Here is a 14,115-nt window from a genome sequence, read left to right as displayed (position 1 = left end):
AAATCAAATGATGTGGTCACTTAAAAATCAGTATAAGAAAAGGGCTGAGCAAACATAGCTACCAGGAAGAGGAATTAGTGTGGCATTTTTGCAAACAACACATTCTGATTTCATGGGTATTAAACTATGGGGGGAAAATCTGTATTCAAGCATATACAGACAATAGGAATAATACTTACCCCAAAGGCTTGCTCACTGTCTCCAAAGTATTCAGCACAGTACTTGCTTCCTAGTGAATGCTCTAGAAATATTACACTCTGTTGCTTATTTGGGGGAGGACTTTGACTCTGTGCATCCTCCTTACCCATCTTCCTGAAACCTAATTCAGCCATCACTTTCCCCACAACATGTTTATTTTCAGGGTTTCCAGACACATTGCTTTTGTTGCATGTGGCAGCTTGTCATCTTACTACTTCCAGCCTGTGGGCTCAGATTTGAGCTTGTTTACAGTCTATTGTGCTAACAGGCTCAGCCTAGATGCTTTTTGCCCCCAAGCCTAGGCAGGGTCCATCTGCTATTTATATAAGTGAACTATCAAGTCACCTCCAATTGAACTGTTTCTCTCCTCCACCACCCACCCCACCCCCATTAAAGTTCCCTTGCCTGCAGCTCTTTATCACGTGTCTAGCTGAGTTGTGATTGCATGTATGTATCGAATACATATAGAATCCACTGGGTTTTCTGTTACACAGAGCTACCTAACATCATGCCTAGTGATAGCAGGGAACATTCTAGAAACACTGTTTGATGAACGAAGATAGAACTCCCATTCTCTAGGAAGGTTGGTGACCTAGAAATCTACAGCAAAGTCAGATGTAGTACTTAATTCATCAGTGATGTTTCTGACATTATTGCTGGAGTCTGAAGTTCACTGGTTTCACTTCCTATATCACAACACAGCTCCTTGCTAAGCGCTACAGAGATTGTAATCAGGCCCAGTTCTGTCTCTGTGGCACCTCCAACATCACGCACCCCCAAAGCCTATATACATACACACTAACAGTTCGAGCTTCTCAGAGTTAAATATGGCTATAAATAAGGTGAAGAGTGAGTAGGGTCTGGGACGTGACATTTTTTTAACCCTGAGGGTAGGCTACTAGACCAACCAGAGTTGGCATATCAGCTTGGCCGAATGCTGCATATGGGCAAGCAGAGCCATGTGTTCTCTGCCACTTTCACCTCCTTTTTCTCCAAGGCACCACACAAACAACCCACATCTGTGCCTTCTGAAAGTTGTGGGCCTCCCTGAGAAGCCGGAGAAAGCCTTTCTTCATAAACATCTCCAATATGAATTAATTGGGTGCCTTGGGTTGGTAGTTAAGGCCGTTGGTAAAATGGAATAGGCCAGGGAGCTGCTGTAGCAATAAAGAGTTCTAAGGTCAAGACTGAATGCTTTGACTAATCTTTCTGAACCTTGGTTTTTCACATCTAGAAATGACGTATAATGACAGCTGCCACTGTGGGTTGTCAACTGCCTGCCATATAAGAGGTGCTTGGCTGTATCCTCTCCATCCCCGGCTCCCAGGAATGCTGCAACCACCCGTAGTTTCTTGTAATCAGCAACGGGTTAAAAGCTACATTTCAATTTTTAGATGCTGTGTATTCATTAAAATTTTTTTAAACTGAGTATTTACTGTGCAGTAGCTATGGTGGTAGGTGCTGCCATAAGCAGGTATGTGCATGCATTTATAAACACCTGGCCCTGGCTGTGAAAAGTGTACTGAACACAATAGAAGAATTCAGAGACTCGCTGTGCAATAGCCTAGGGCCCATTGAACACTATAGTGCAATCTCTCCTAACGTTTTTTTTAGCACAAAACATGTTTCCTAACTAGCTCACTAACAAGACATAGCACTGTTGATGCTTGCATCACTCTGGCCCTAAAATCAAAGGGCGGCCTTTGTCTGTCTCCTGTGCATCTCTGAGCAAACACTCTCTTCCTTGGCTATTAAAGTCAAGGCCTCATCAAGGATATTTAAGGGTGGTCAAAATGGAAAAAAAAAGGTATTTAGTCTGAATATATTTATTCGGCTTTTAAGTTGGTATTAAACCCAGCTTAATATGACACGGATTTTTATTGGGACTCAAGTTCCCTCTCCTGGTGACTCCCGCTATTGTCCAACTGGGCTTAAGGTGTTCATGTGCCCCTTTTGGTGTAGGGCTTGGATAGCTCACTTTTGGGATTCTCAACAGTGAGGGGGAACTCCTAGCCTTTCTTTTTTGGTGCTATAATAGGCAAGGAAGAGTAAATTAACAGGGAAAGAGAAACTTAAAGAAAGGGAAATGAAAACTCCCTCCCTCTTTCTTTCTCTCTGCCTTGAGGGGGTTGGGGGGCATGGCCTCATAGGAATCTTCAGTTGTCTGTTTGGGGGTTCTGAGTCTGTGTTCTAGCCAGCAGGGATGACGGAACTCTCCCACCCACCCCCCACCCCCCCAGCTAGAAAACCACCCGACCACGTTCGCCAGCTGATATTCAATGAGGCAAGCTCAATCACAAAATCCACCGAGGTAAAAATAATTTCTTCTTGGACACACGAAATGGGGTAGGAACGGCAGGTTTCTCAGCAGAGAGGACCCTTCCACACGGTTTTAAGGCAGAAACCGATCAGAGCGGATGATGAATCCAGACATAGTGATAGCGTGAATGGAGGCTTTACTATCCGAGATTGCGGAGTCCAAAGCTGAGGAAGGACAGAAAGACAGTGGCCCGGCCGTGCTGTCAGCTTTCCTCAGCTAGCTTAGATGAAGGCACAGGACGATGGAGAGCTCCACCCAGGTCGAATCCATCGTGTGGGAAACTTTTGACTCTCCCTCTTTGGTGACAGGAAACGTTGTGAGTTGGGTTGAGTTTGGAGAAGGGCCTGGGAAGACTGTTTTTAAAATTCTGCTCCCTTTGTCTTCAGTTGTATGATCTGGTGACTTTGATATTTACCTGTCATATTTTTTTTAAATGCTTTGTTCCGATAAAAAATCTAATATGATCTTTTCCACCTTCATGTTTGTAGGACCTAGTTACTAGAAAGGCATGTTGGGCTTGACATGGTGGCACATGCTTTTAATCCTAGCACTTGGGAGGCAGAGGAAGGCAGATCACTGTGAGTTCGAGGCTAGCCTGGTCTACAGAGTGAGTTCCAGGACAGCCAGGGATACATGGAGAAATCCTGTCTTTTTTTTTTTTTTTTTTTTTGGTTTTTCGAGACAGGGTCTCTCTGTGTAGCCTTGACTGTCCTAGACTCACTTTGTAGACCAGGCTGGCCTCGAACTCACAGCGATCCGCCTGCCTCTGCCTCCCAAGTGCTGGGATTAAAGGTGTGCACCACCACCGCCCGGCGAAATCCTGTCTTAAAATACAAAAAAAACCAAAAAAAAAAAAAAAACCAAACAAAACAAAAAGAAAGGCATGCTGGAAAAGGACTAGAAGAGGCTTTACATTTCAGGGTAAGGGTTCGCAGTGACTTATCCATGCAACAAGTTCTTACTGACAGTCCCTTGGGTCCATCAAGCGCTGTGAGAGGCTTCAGAGAAATAGCAGGAAATGGAAAATGTCTTCATAACTACATGGAGGGGTTGACGATGAGATTGGGCTTTATTGGCAAAGTGTGTGCAGGGGATCCAATTAACCACACAACACCACCCCTGGTGTGGTGGCGCACGCCTGTAATCCCAGCACTCAGGGAGGCAGAGGCAGACAGATCTCTGTGAGATTGAGGCCAGCCTGATCTACAAAGTGAGTCCAGGCCAGCGAAGGCTCCACAGAGAGAAACCCTGGCTCAGAAAAAACAAAAACCACTTAACACTCTGTAATGATATAAAGTTGGAGATGCCATTCCATGAAAAAAGGAAAGTCCAGGCTGAGGGTGTGAATCAGGCATAACGCTTGCCTAGTACCCTGAGGCCCTAGGTTTCTTGCCCCACACTGGAGGTGTCGGAGTGGGCAGAACAGTAAAGCAGCTCAGAGGGACTATGGTGACAGATTGAGAGAGTCAGTCAACATCTGCCAGCAAGGATAGCTTCTCAGGGAAGAGAGAGAGAGAGAGAGAGAGAGAGAGAGAGAGAGAGAGAGAGAGAGAGAGAGAGAGAGAGAGAGAGAGAGAGATTATTGAGCTGAGGTTTCAGAGCTCTAGATGAAACGAAGGATCAAGCTTCATGAAGACAGAAGTTTCCTTAAGCTGAGAGATGGCCAGGGTCTCGGGTTGGCGCGTTTAAGACAGGACGGGAAAGGTCAGGAAGGGTAGAGCACAGTAAGAGAAGGTAAGGGTGAGTGGAAGGGCAAACACCAAGGCTGGGTCATGTTTAAGAAACACCAAGACCATCAACAGAATGTGATAGAGTAGCTAAGAAAAAGGGTAAGGGAAGATGCTTGAAGGCCTAGCCCTCCCGTGTGGGCCGGCCCTCCATCACCTCAGTGTTGCGGGCACTATGCAAGTTTCTAGAAACACAACCACGAGCTGCCCACACCTCTGAGGAGCTAATCATTCTTCCATTAACTACAGGAGAATGTCAAACATACTTTCAGCCATCTGTGGTATTCCTATGGCTCCATATCTTTCCGTCTTTCAGCCAACCCTTCCGGCCCATTAGGCTTTCGGCTCGGGCTGTTTGCTCAATCTTGATTTGCTCTCATATCGCTGCACTCATCTATAGATTCCTCAGCCGCCAAGATTCCGATCAAATACTGGTCCCGGTAGGCATTTTCTAATACTGCTCGCCAAAAGAAATCTCTGCCACTCGATGCCACTCGCCCATCTGTTTACCCCTCCCTCCCTAGCTATCCCTTCCATTGATGCGTCGCATGGTCACTGATTTCTCTCCCCCCCACCCCCCGCCCCCTTCCCGGCAGCAAGCCTGTCCGGGCACCGCTGATGCAGCACAGGATAAACAGTATCCTGCTTTTGAGTAAGTCAGAATGGAAAAAAAAAAAATCCCCAGAGGTATTAGAAAAGATTTTAATCACTAAAAAGAATTCAGGCACTTGCTGTTGGGTCAGTGTCATATTTAGCACAAACCATGATAACAAACTGTAAAATAGCAAATCCTGACTTCAGGACTCGTGTGTGTTCTCGGCAAGTACAAAGCCCTGGGTTTGATTCCCCCAGCGTCACATAAATTAATTATCCTGACATGAAGCGGGTCTTATTTTACAAATTAACAGTTCACAAACAACAATCTCTCTGTGGGGAAGAGATGCTGTCTTCTCCTTAGACTGAAGCACCCTGCACAGGGCCGGCACTGGTCTGCATCAGGTCCTCAGCGTATCTACTATAGCTTTCGGTCTGTAAGGGACTTCTGATTGTGCAAACAAGTGGGGCGCTGATTCTGTGTCTTCTCCCAGGGCTCCTCTTTTTCTGTTGACCTGGCTTGTCTAACCAACTTTGATATGATGGCTTTACAGTGACTTTACACACTCCCCTTAAATGGATTGCTAATTTTTATTATTGAAAATAGGTAGGCGTTTGGCAGTCAGACACGAACACACTGCAGAAGGATACCTTTATCAATTCGGATGCACCTCACGCCCTGCCACTAGGGAAACACACTGATTGTTTTGCCTCCTCCAGCTCAAAGAAAAATGATTACAAATTCTGTATGTCTGGGAATTAGAAAATCAGTGGTATTTATTGAGCTGTGACAGTGATGGACAGCTTCATTGCATGAATAGAGAAGAATTTATCAAGTCATGCACGTGAGTGCTGGGGAATATGTGTTAGCATTGGGCATGATCTGTGCCTTCTATACACTCTTAGCTCTGTCCAGATTTTTACTCTGTATAGTAATGTGGTGGTTTGAATAGATTTGGCCCCCATAGAATCCTGTGTTTGGATGCTTGGCCCACCGGGAGTGGCACTATTAGGAGGAGCGACCTTGTTAGTTAGAGTGGGTGTGGCCTTGTAGGAGGAAGTGTGTCACTGTGGAGGCAGGCTTTGAGGTCTCAGATGCTCAAGCTAGGCTTAGTGTGGCACACGGTCTCCTTCTGTTGCCTTCACATCAAGATGTAGAACTCTTGGCTCCTCCAGCACCATGTCTGCCTGCACGCTGCCATGTTTCCCACCATGACCATAGTGGTGGACTAAGCCTCTGAAACTGTAAACCAGCCCCAACTAAATGTTTCCCTTTATGGGAGTTGTGTTGGCGTACTTTTAACCAATTATTTTTATTTTGGGTTCCTTAAACCTCTTTCTGCCTACTCTACCCCAATCCTGTCCAACACCCCAACACCAGGGAGAGGAGAAAGAAGGGTAGTGGGGAGAGGAGGCATAGTTTTCCTTAGCTGCTTCCTGCTGTTTGGGGTCATCAGGTTCCTTGGGGGCAAGTCCAGTCTTTGTTTCAGGCCATCTCTGACTTCTTCTGGTCACACTGCATCCATAGCAACCAGGAACATCAGGGGAGGAAGCATCAGCTGCCTTCTTCTTTCTCGGAACCCTCAGTCTCTCTTTGGGGCTGACTTTTACCTCCACTGACAAAGACCACGCCCCCACATGAGGTAGTTCACAGCTGACAAACACCACATGTCCTCTCAGGAGGCAGATAGCAGCTGTGGACAAACTGGAGCAGCCTCCATATCCCACACCTGGGATTAAAACAAAAACATGTATGATTAAAATTGGGATTCAGAAAAGATGCTGTGAAACTTCATATTAAATTTTTTTGTTTCAGTATTGAGTATATGTTATACATTTTTATTAATTTATTCATATTACATCGCAATGGTTATCCCATCCCTTGTATCCTCCCATTCCTCCCTCCCTCCCATTTTCCCTTTACTCCCCTCCCCTAATTGCTCATTGAAACTGACTTTAGCTTTTATATCACAATCCAACTGTTCAATTCACAGTGAAAATGTCATCTCACAAATGGACTTCTCATATACAATGTTAATGCATTATCTATAGAATTGTTTCATGTACTTCTCTAAAAGGAATAATCATGAAGGGCTTTTATTGTAAATATGTTTTTCATTATTGTTTACATTAAGTAAGTATAATTATTAGATTTGTTTGTATAAAAAAACATGTTTGCATAGCAACAAAAACTTCCACAACAGAGTTGTTATGGGCTCGGTATGGTGGTGCATGTCTGTAATCCCAGCACTCAGGGAGGCAGAGGCACATGGATCTCTGTGAGTTCAAGGCCAGCCTGGTCTACAAAGTGAGTCCAGGATAGGTAAGGCTACACCCAAAACCAAAAACACCAAAACCAAAACCAAAACCAAACAAAAAAGGAGTTTTTATGGTCATGGTGTCTCTTCACTGCAATGAAACCCTAACTAAGACAGATAGTATTAATGTTCTTGATGTAAATAAGGTTGTAGAACATATTTAAAGCCTACAGTGGGAGAATATCTTCTCATTAAAGATTTAAAGATCAAATATGAGAATTCAATTGGGTGACTTGATAAAACAGCAGTCTAATTTCCTCATATATGATGTTCACCAACAGAAAAAGTCTTTTAAACAGGAAATTTATACTTTCCTCCCCCCCAAGATTATGTTTTATTTAAATTAGGCTGGCATTGAGCTTGCAATATAGCTCAGGATGACCTTGACTTATGAGTCTCTTGATTCCACCTCCCATGTACCACTATATTAGTTGCTGAAAATTGAACCTAAGGCTTCCTGCATCCTAAGCGAGCACTCTACTAACTGGACTATATCCCCAGTCAAATAGCCAATTTCTATATTTATTAAAGTTATTTTTATAAAACTGTGTTTGTTTCTCAGTTTCTCTCTTAATCCAGCTATCACACAAATAACTGAGACTCCATTATATTATTTTAATAACCTTCACAGCACAACAACTGAGCAGCTACTAATCTATTCTTGATCCTCTAAGCTAATTTGGTTTCCTCCCAGCATATATCCCAGAGATACTTGCACTTTGTAGCTCTCTTTCCTGGACCTCAATGCCCTGGCTGAGTCCCCTACTTTCTCCTCTAACTCCTTTTCCCCTGGCTGGCAGGAAGTCCAGCCCTATTCTCTCCTCTGCTCAGTGATTGGCTGTGAGTCACTTTTTTGGCATATCAGGAGACAACTGGGGAGCAATGTTTATACAACATTGAGACAGGAGATTCTCAGAATAAGGATTATCACCAGATATGGGGGGGGGGTACAGATATCAGCATTTAAATTACACAATAACCTTATGCCTACTTATATCGGTTAGTCAACTGATCAAAAATTATAATTCTATCAACTGTATACTGTGGAAGACCACGCCTCAAGGTTTATTTTATGCTCATATCTAATTTGGAGGGTAAGAATTCTCCAAGCAATAAGGTCACCACATTTAAGAAAATAAAACAGTAGTGGGTGAGGGCCAAATAAATGCTGAATAGGATATCAATGCAATGAATTTGGAGGAATACTGATTAGGGAAGTCTTGAATGGATCCTTTTGTAATGAGCAAAGTTCAGAAGCAAATAAGAGAACAAACTCCCAAGCCGAGGAAGTAGCAGGAGCAAAGGTTTTTTCTGAAAGCCAGTAACATTGCAAATCAGATAAAAGAGCACAGTGTCCACATGGACTTCTAGAGTTGCTTGTGTGTTTTCCCATCATCTCCAGCACTTCCCTATGGCCTAATACATTCGACAGTGTTGGATAACTGGAGTTTAAAACAACGCATGGGGAAGCCATTAGGATATGTCTTTGGCTGTTGGTTTTGGAGAATAACTTAAAATGAAAGTGCAGGCCAGGGAAAGGTGTAAGGAGGGGACAGCCTTCTAGAAAGTCACAGTCACATGGAAGCACAGTGATGTGAGTCTGCTCCCATGATGCCTTTCGGTTTATGAAACATTTGACGGATTGTATAAAAGCTGGTGATGGGTACGAGTGACCAGACAGACGCTGTAGTCAAAGATGACATCATGGATTTAGATAAGACTCTTTTAGGAGAAGGTCAAATTTAGGAGCAGAAAGAGAGAGGACATGAAGTTGTAGATTTACAAACCTCATTGCAGGATGAGCATCAGAGGAGGTGCCTGCTTTCCCATTGTGCACAGAAGCTAGCCTCGGTCCCATGGGAAAGGCTCAAGCTCTGAAGGTCCCCAGTGCAGGAAAAAGGCAGAGATCCTAGGAACTAGCTGGCAGCTGGCCTAGCCAATCAGCAAACTTCAGGTTCAGTGAACTGCTCCCTCTAAAAAAATAAGGATAAAGGTAATAGAAAAAGACACTAGATCACTGGGCTTCACATGTGCACACTTGGTTGTGTCCATCAGTACCTACATGTACGATACACACACACACACACACACACACACACACACACACCAAACAACAACAAAAATGAGCCTTGAAACATTGGCTGTTGGAGCCTAAATTCAATACAGAAAGCCAGGCAAGAACATGTCATTTTCCACTGAAAGAATGCTTTGTAGGGATTTGTCACTTCTTTGACCATGCCAAGAGGCTGCTCTCTCTCTCTCTCTCTCTCTCTCTCTCTCTCTCTCTCTCTCTCTCTCTCTCACACACACACACACACACACACACACACACACATGCGTACAGCACTGTCACCTCCCCTGTCTTGCTTCCCCTGGCTAGCAGAGGCTTCCAAGTTCAAAGGTAGATTCAGGCCAGCACTGGGTTGCTTGTGGTAGTGTGTCTGGCCCTTCTGCCTTCTGCTTTCTTATTTGCCTGCTGCTTCGTTGGAATGTCTGAACATTCTCCTCCTGTACCCAGAGCTGCCGATATGCCCTGTGGGGACCCCAGCAACACAGGCTGAGACAGAATGTGTCCATTGAGAGATGCTGAGGAGTCAAAGTTGAGAATTCTGTGAAGGAAGCAGAGGAAGGTGGGATTCCATCGGACTGCTACAACGTAAGGAAGATCTGATCTGAAGTGACAGTCCCTTGCTTGTCAGGAGGGATTGGAGCTCTCTCAAAAAGCACCTGAGTGATGCCCGTTTTCCCAAGCCCGTGTTCAGGTTGAATCATAAGTCGCCTGGCCCTTCCCTCACACCTGCATACCACAGCTACATAACACAGTGGAAGATGCCCTGGAATTGGCATCCAGCTTTGATCTAATTCTTTGTAGTCACATGATCTTACATGAATCAATGAATGTCTGTTTCTATTGCTATAACTGAATGCCATAGACTAGGCAATTTATATTAAAAAAAATAATAACCCAGAACTTTATTCTGCCCATAGTTCTGGAGGGTGGAAAGTCAGAGGTCTGATTCTGATGAGGGCCTTTCTGCCAGTGGGAACTGGCAGACAAGGCGTCGTCATATATATGGCAAGAAGCAAGGTCCTTACTGGCTTTTCTAACAGATGTGTTCTTGAGGTAACCCTCTGACATATTGGTCTACAGACCCAAGACCCCACTGATGGATTCACCCAGGCAGAGCCCTAGCCATCTAATTACATCTCACAGGTCCCACCTGGCATCATCTCTTAGTCGCTCAAGACGGGGACTGAATTTCAACCCGTGTTTTGGTGAGCATATTCAAAGCACAGCACCAGATCTCTCAGAGACTGTGTCTTCATCTTAAAACAGTAACTGTCTTACAGCGTTGTGTAGAGTGAAATGGCCTCATGTGGTAATGTTTTCTATCATGTATGCTTCCCCTACCCCGCATGCAAGGGTTCAACGTCAGGGCCTTAGTCATGCCGGGCCAGCACTCTGTCACTGAGCTTCATCCCAGCCTCTCAGAGCACAATCATCAAAGACAAGAATTAAATTCTTAAAGGACAAGAAGGCTGGTGTTTTGCTGAAAGGAGAATGTACCAGTTAGTTGTCAACTTGATACAAAGTAGAGTCAGCTGGAAAGAGACACCGTTGGGGGAGGAGCTGCCTCCATCAGACTGTCCTGTTTGTGTAGCGTTTCCTTGATTAACGGTTGGCTGGGGATGGCCCACCTTCTACTGTGGACAGAACCATCCCTGGTCAGGTGCTACTGGATCACGTAAGAGAGCAAGCTGAGCAAACTGAGCAAGCCACGGGGAGCAAGCCAGTAGGCAGCATTCCTTGGTGGTTCCCACTTAAGCTCCTGCCTCAGTTTCCCTAGGTGGTAGAGTACAACCTATATGCCTACCTAAGTTGTTCTTGGTCACGGTGTTTATGGCAACAGCTGAAACCAAACTAGGACACAGCCTCCATGACAGTGCAAGACATGCCCATCTTATGGGCCTTATATTTTTATTCAGTGTTGAATGCTGCCAGGCATGGTGGCACACACATTTAATCCTGCTACACTTGGAAGGCAGAGACAGGCAGATCTCAGTGCATTTGAGGACAGCCTTGTCTTTATAGTAACTTCCAGACCAGTCAGGGCTACATAGTGAGACCTTGTTTCAAGCAAGCAATGATCAGTCAATCATTCCATCAATCAATCTAGCATGCTAGTCCAATATTCTAACTCTACAATGGTCTCCGTGACTCCAGCAAGGGTCTGCTGCATCCATGATGTTCTCAGCAGATATTTATAAACCTTTTTTAAATGCACAAAGATTGGGGAAGATGAGGATTATTTTGGGAAGGCTCAAAATTCTTACAAAGGTCTATTCTGCAGAGTATGAATAAGTCCTGGCTGGCGATGGCTATGCGGAGCCTAAGTCCCAGCTGGCGATGGCTGTGCTGAGCCTAAGTCCTGGCTGGTGATGGCTGTTTTGAGCCAGCAGTTTCCTCCAGTGCCTTTTGCTTTGCTGCTTCTAAGACAAAGGAGACACAGGTTGCTTCAGCTCAAAGACAACTCCTGGTGCTTTATTCAGGGGAATCCCAGAGGGCTGGGAGGCTGCAGCACTTCCAACAGGCAGTAGGAGGGAAGCAACAGGCAGTGGTGACAGCTCAGACCTCAGAGACCTGGCAGACTCACTCATTCTGGGCGGCTTCCAGAAGATGGGGAGGAGCAAAGCTCGTATGACTTTGTGGGTTGTTTCTAAACAGCTTGGGGGAGGAGAGGATGTGTGAACTGGCTGGACAACATGCTGAAAAAAAAAAACAAAAGAAGAAGAAGAAGAAAGAAGAAGAAGAAGAAGAAGAAGAAGAAGAAGAAGAAGAAGAAGAAGAAGAAGAAGAAGGGAGGTGAGTAGGTGATCTTGTGTTAGAAACCCAGTGTAGCCCCGAGGTTGCAATCAGAAATTAGATGCCAGACTTGTAGAAACCAAGGAGACAAAGGTGGAGGCTCCCAAGAGATGAATGATTCACACCACTAACACTTTGACAGTGAAGAAATACATCACCCCATCTGAGAATACACACCCCCAGATAGGAGCTGCCCCAGCAGGGACACACACCCCTTTGTTGATCCTATGAAGTGTTTCATCTTCGCCCCCCCCCCCCCCCCCCCGCCACCACCCAATGATTGAAATGGCAGGGATCGCTCTCTCCCTCACACCCGTCTTGGGACTCATAGGCTTTTCTCTCCTTTTCTTTCCGTTTGGCCATGCTACTCTGACTACTCCATAGCAGTCCAGAAACCATGGCCAGCTCAAATGGGCATGTGTCTGTAGCCGGAAGAAACAAACAAGATACTGATACAGCGGTGACCTCCCCAGGGCTTCAGAAAGTACAGCCTATGGACTGCTGCAACGGTGTTACTGAGTGCTTTTTAAGAAAAAAAGGTGTCCTGGCGTTATGGGTGAGTCTGACTGGTAGGCTGCTCACCCGGTGTACATGATGCCCTGGGTTGGATCCCCGGGGACTGCAAAAACAGGCAAAATGGAAGGAGGTGTCTTCTTTCCGTAACACAGTAGGGTGGGCTAGAGGTCTCAGTGGGCATCAGAAGAAAGGAGAGTTTAAATATTCTCACCACAAAGAAATGATAAATTCCGGGCGTGGTGGCGCACGCCTTTAACCCCAGCACTTGGGAGGCAGAGAGGCAGGTGGATCTCTGTGAGTTTGAGGCCAGCCTGGTCTACAAAGCGAGTCCAGGCCAGCCAAGGCTACACAGAGAGACTCTGTCTTGAAAAAACCAAAAACCAAAAACCAAAACCAAAACAAACAAAAACCCCTCACAAAACAAACAAACAAACAAACAAACAGAAAGAAAAAGAAATGATAAGCTCTATTTGATTTGTATACGATATATGTCTGAACTTAAAAGAAATCATGTGGTACCCCATAACTGTATGCAAATATTGTCAATTAAAAATGAAAAAAAAAATATCCTCAGTGTATAATCCCAGGTACAAACCCAGCACTTAGGAAGCAGAGTCAAGAGCATTGCCCCAGGTTTAAGGCCTATCTGGACTACACAGAAAGTTAAAGTTCAGTTTGGCCTATACAATGATAGGCTAAAAAACAAAAAACAAAAACAAAAACAAGAAACCTTCATGCTAGGAGTGGTAGCACATTCCTTTAATCCCAGCACACTGGGAGACAGAGGCAGGCAGATCTCTGTGAGTTCAAGCCCAGTCTGGTCTACGAAGAGTCCAGGACAGCCAAGGCTACACAGAGAAACCCTGTCTCAGAAAACCAAACAAGCAAAACTCTGCCCCCTCCCACCAATTTTTTCCAGTGGGTATTTGTTCCACTTTTTTCTTTCTTTCTTTCTTTCTTTCTTTCTTTCTTTCTTTCTTTCTTTCTTTCCTTCCTTTTTTTAATTTTTATTTTTAAAGATTTCATCAACCCCACCCCAGACCTACTCACTCAGAATGTTGAGGGGTGGGATCCAGAATCTGTGTTCTTTCTTCCCAGTCTTCTCTGACTGCTTTGCAGGAAAAAAAATTAGAGACAACCAGATAACCTAAGAGTCATCAATAAAGCCTGGAGACTTAGTGATCCCACCACGGGAAATCTTTCTCCGTTACTGCAATTTTGAAAGCTAAAGTGCCTTCCTTTTCCTTATTTCCTGAGGAGTGTTCTCTCTGACGCTCCAGACTTAGTCTTCTTGCTGATTTACTATATAAACGAGGCTAGCATTGAACTGACGATTCTTCTTCCCTTAGTCACTCCCCCCAATAAACTATTCCTAAAATAATATACGAAGTTTGTGTCTGGAAAACAAACAAACAAACTGGGATTTCCACCCGAGAAGTAAACACTAAAATATGTGAGGTATCCTGGCCCAGGGGGCCTCCCAGGTTAGCGGGTCACAGAGAATGTGTGAAGCCAGCTTTGCTGCAGGGCAGAGGGTGGCACTGACCCTCCAGGAGCCTTCTCTCTGAGCACTCAGCA

The 14,115-nt window shown here is 44.9% G+C and overlaps 1 long non-coding RNA gene across 1 annotated transcript; it reads right to left on the bottom strand.

Moving 5' to 3' along the window:
* Positions 1 to 5,063: 5,063 nt before the first annotated feature.
* Positions 5,064 to 13,710, bottom strand: LOC311584542. Its single transcript, XR_014774929.1, has 3 exons — positions 13,588 to 13,710; positions 8,945 to 9,130; positions 5,064 to 6,569 (listed from the first exon to the last, which is right to left on the bottom strand). It is a non-coding gene; the product is annotated as an uncharacterized lncRNA (long non-coding RNA).
* Positions 13,711 to 14,115: the final 405 nt, after the last annotated feature.

Source organism: Acomys minous (genome assembly GCF_964271855.1).
Source record: "Acomys minous genome assembly, chromosome: 15".
Lineage (NCBI taxonomy): Eukaryota > Metazoa > Chordata > Mammalia > Rodentia > Muridae > Acomys > Acomys minous.
The sequence above is the reverse complement of the archived record's forward strand: the minus strand, read 5'-3'. Positions and strand labels throughout refer to the sequence as shown.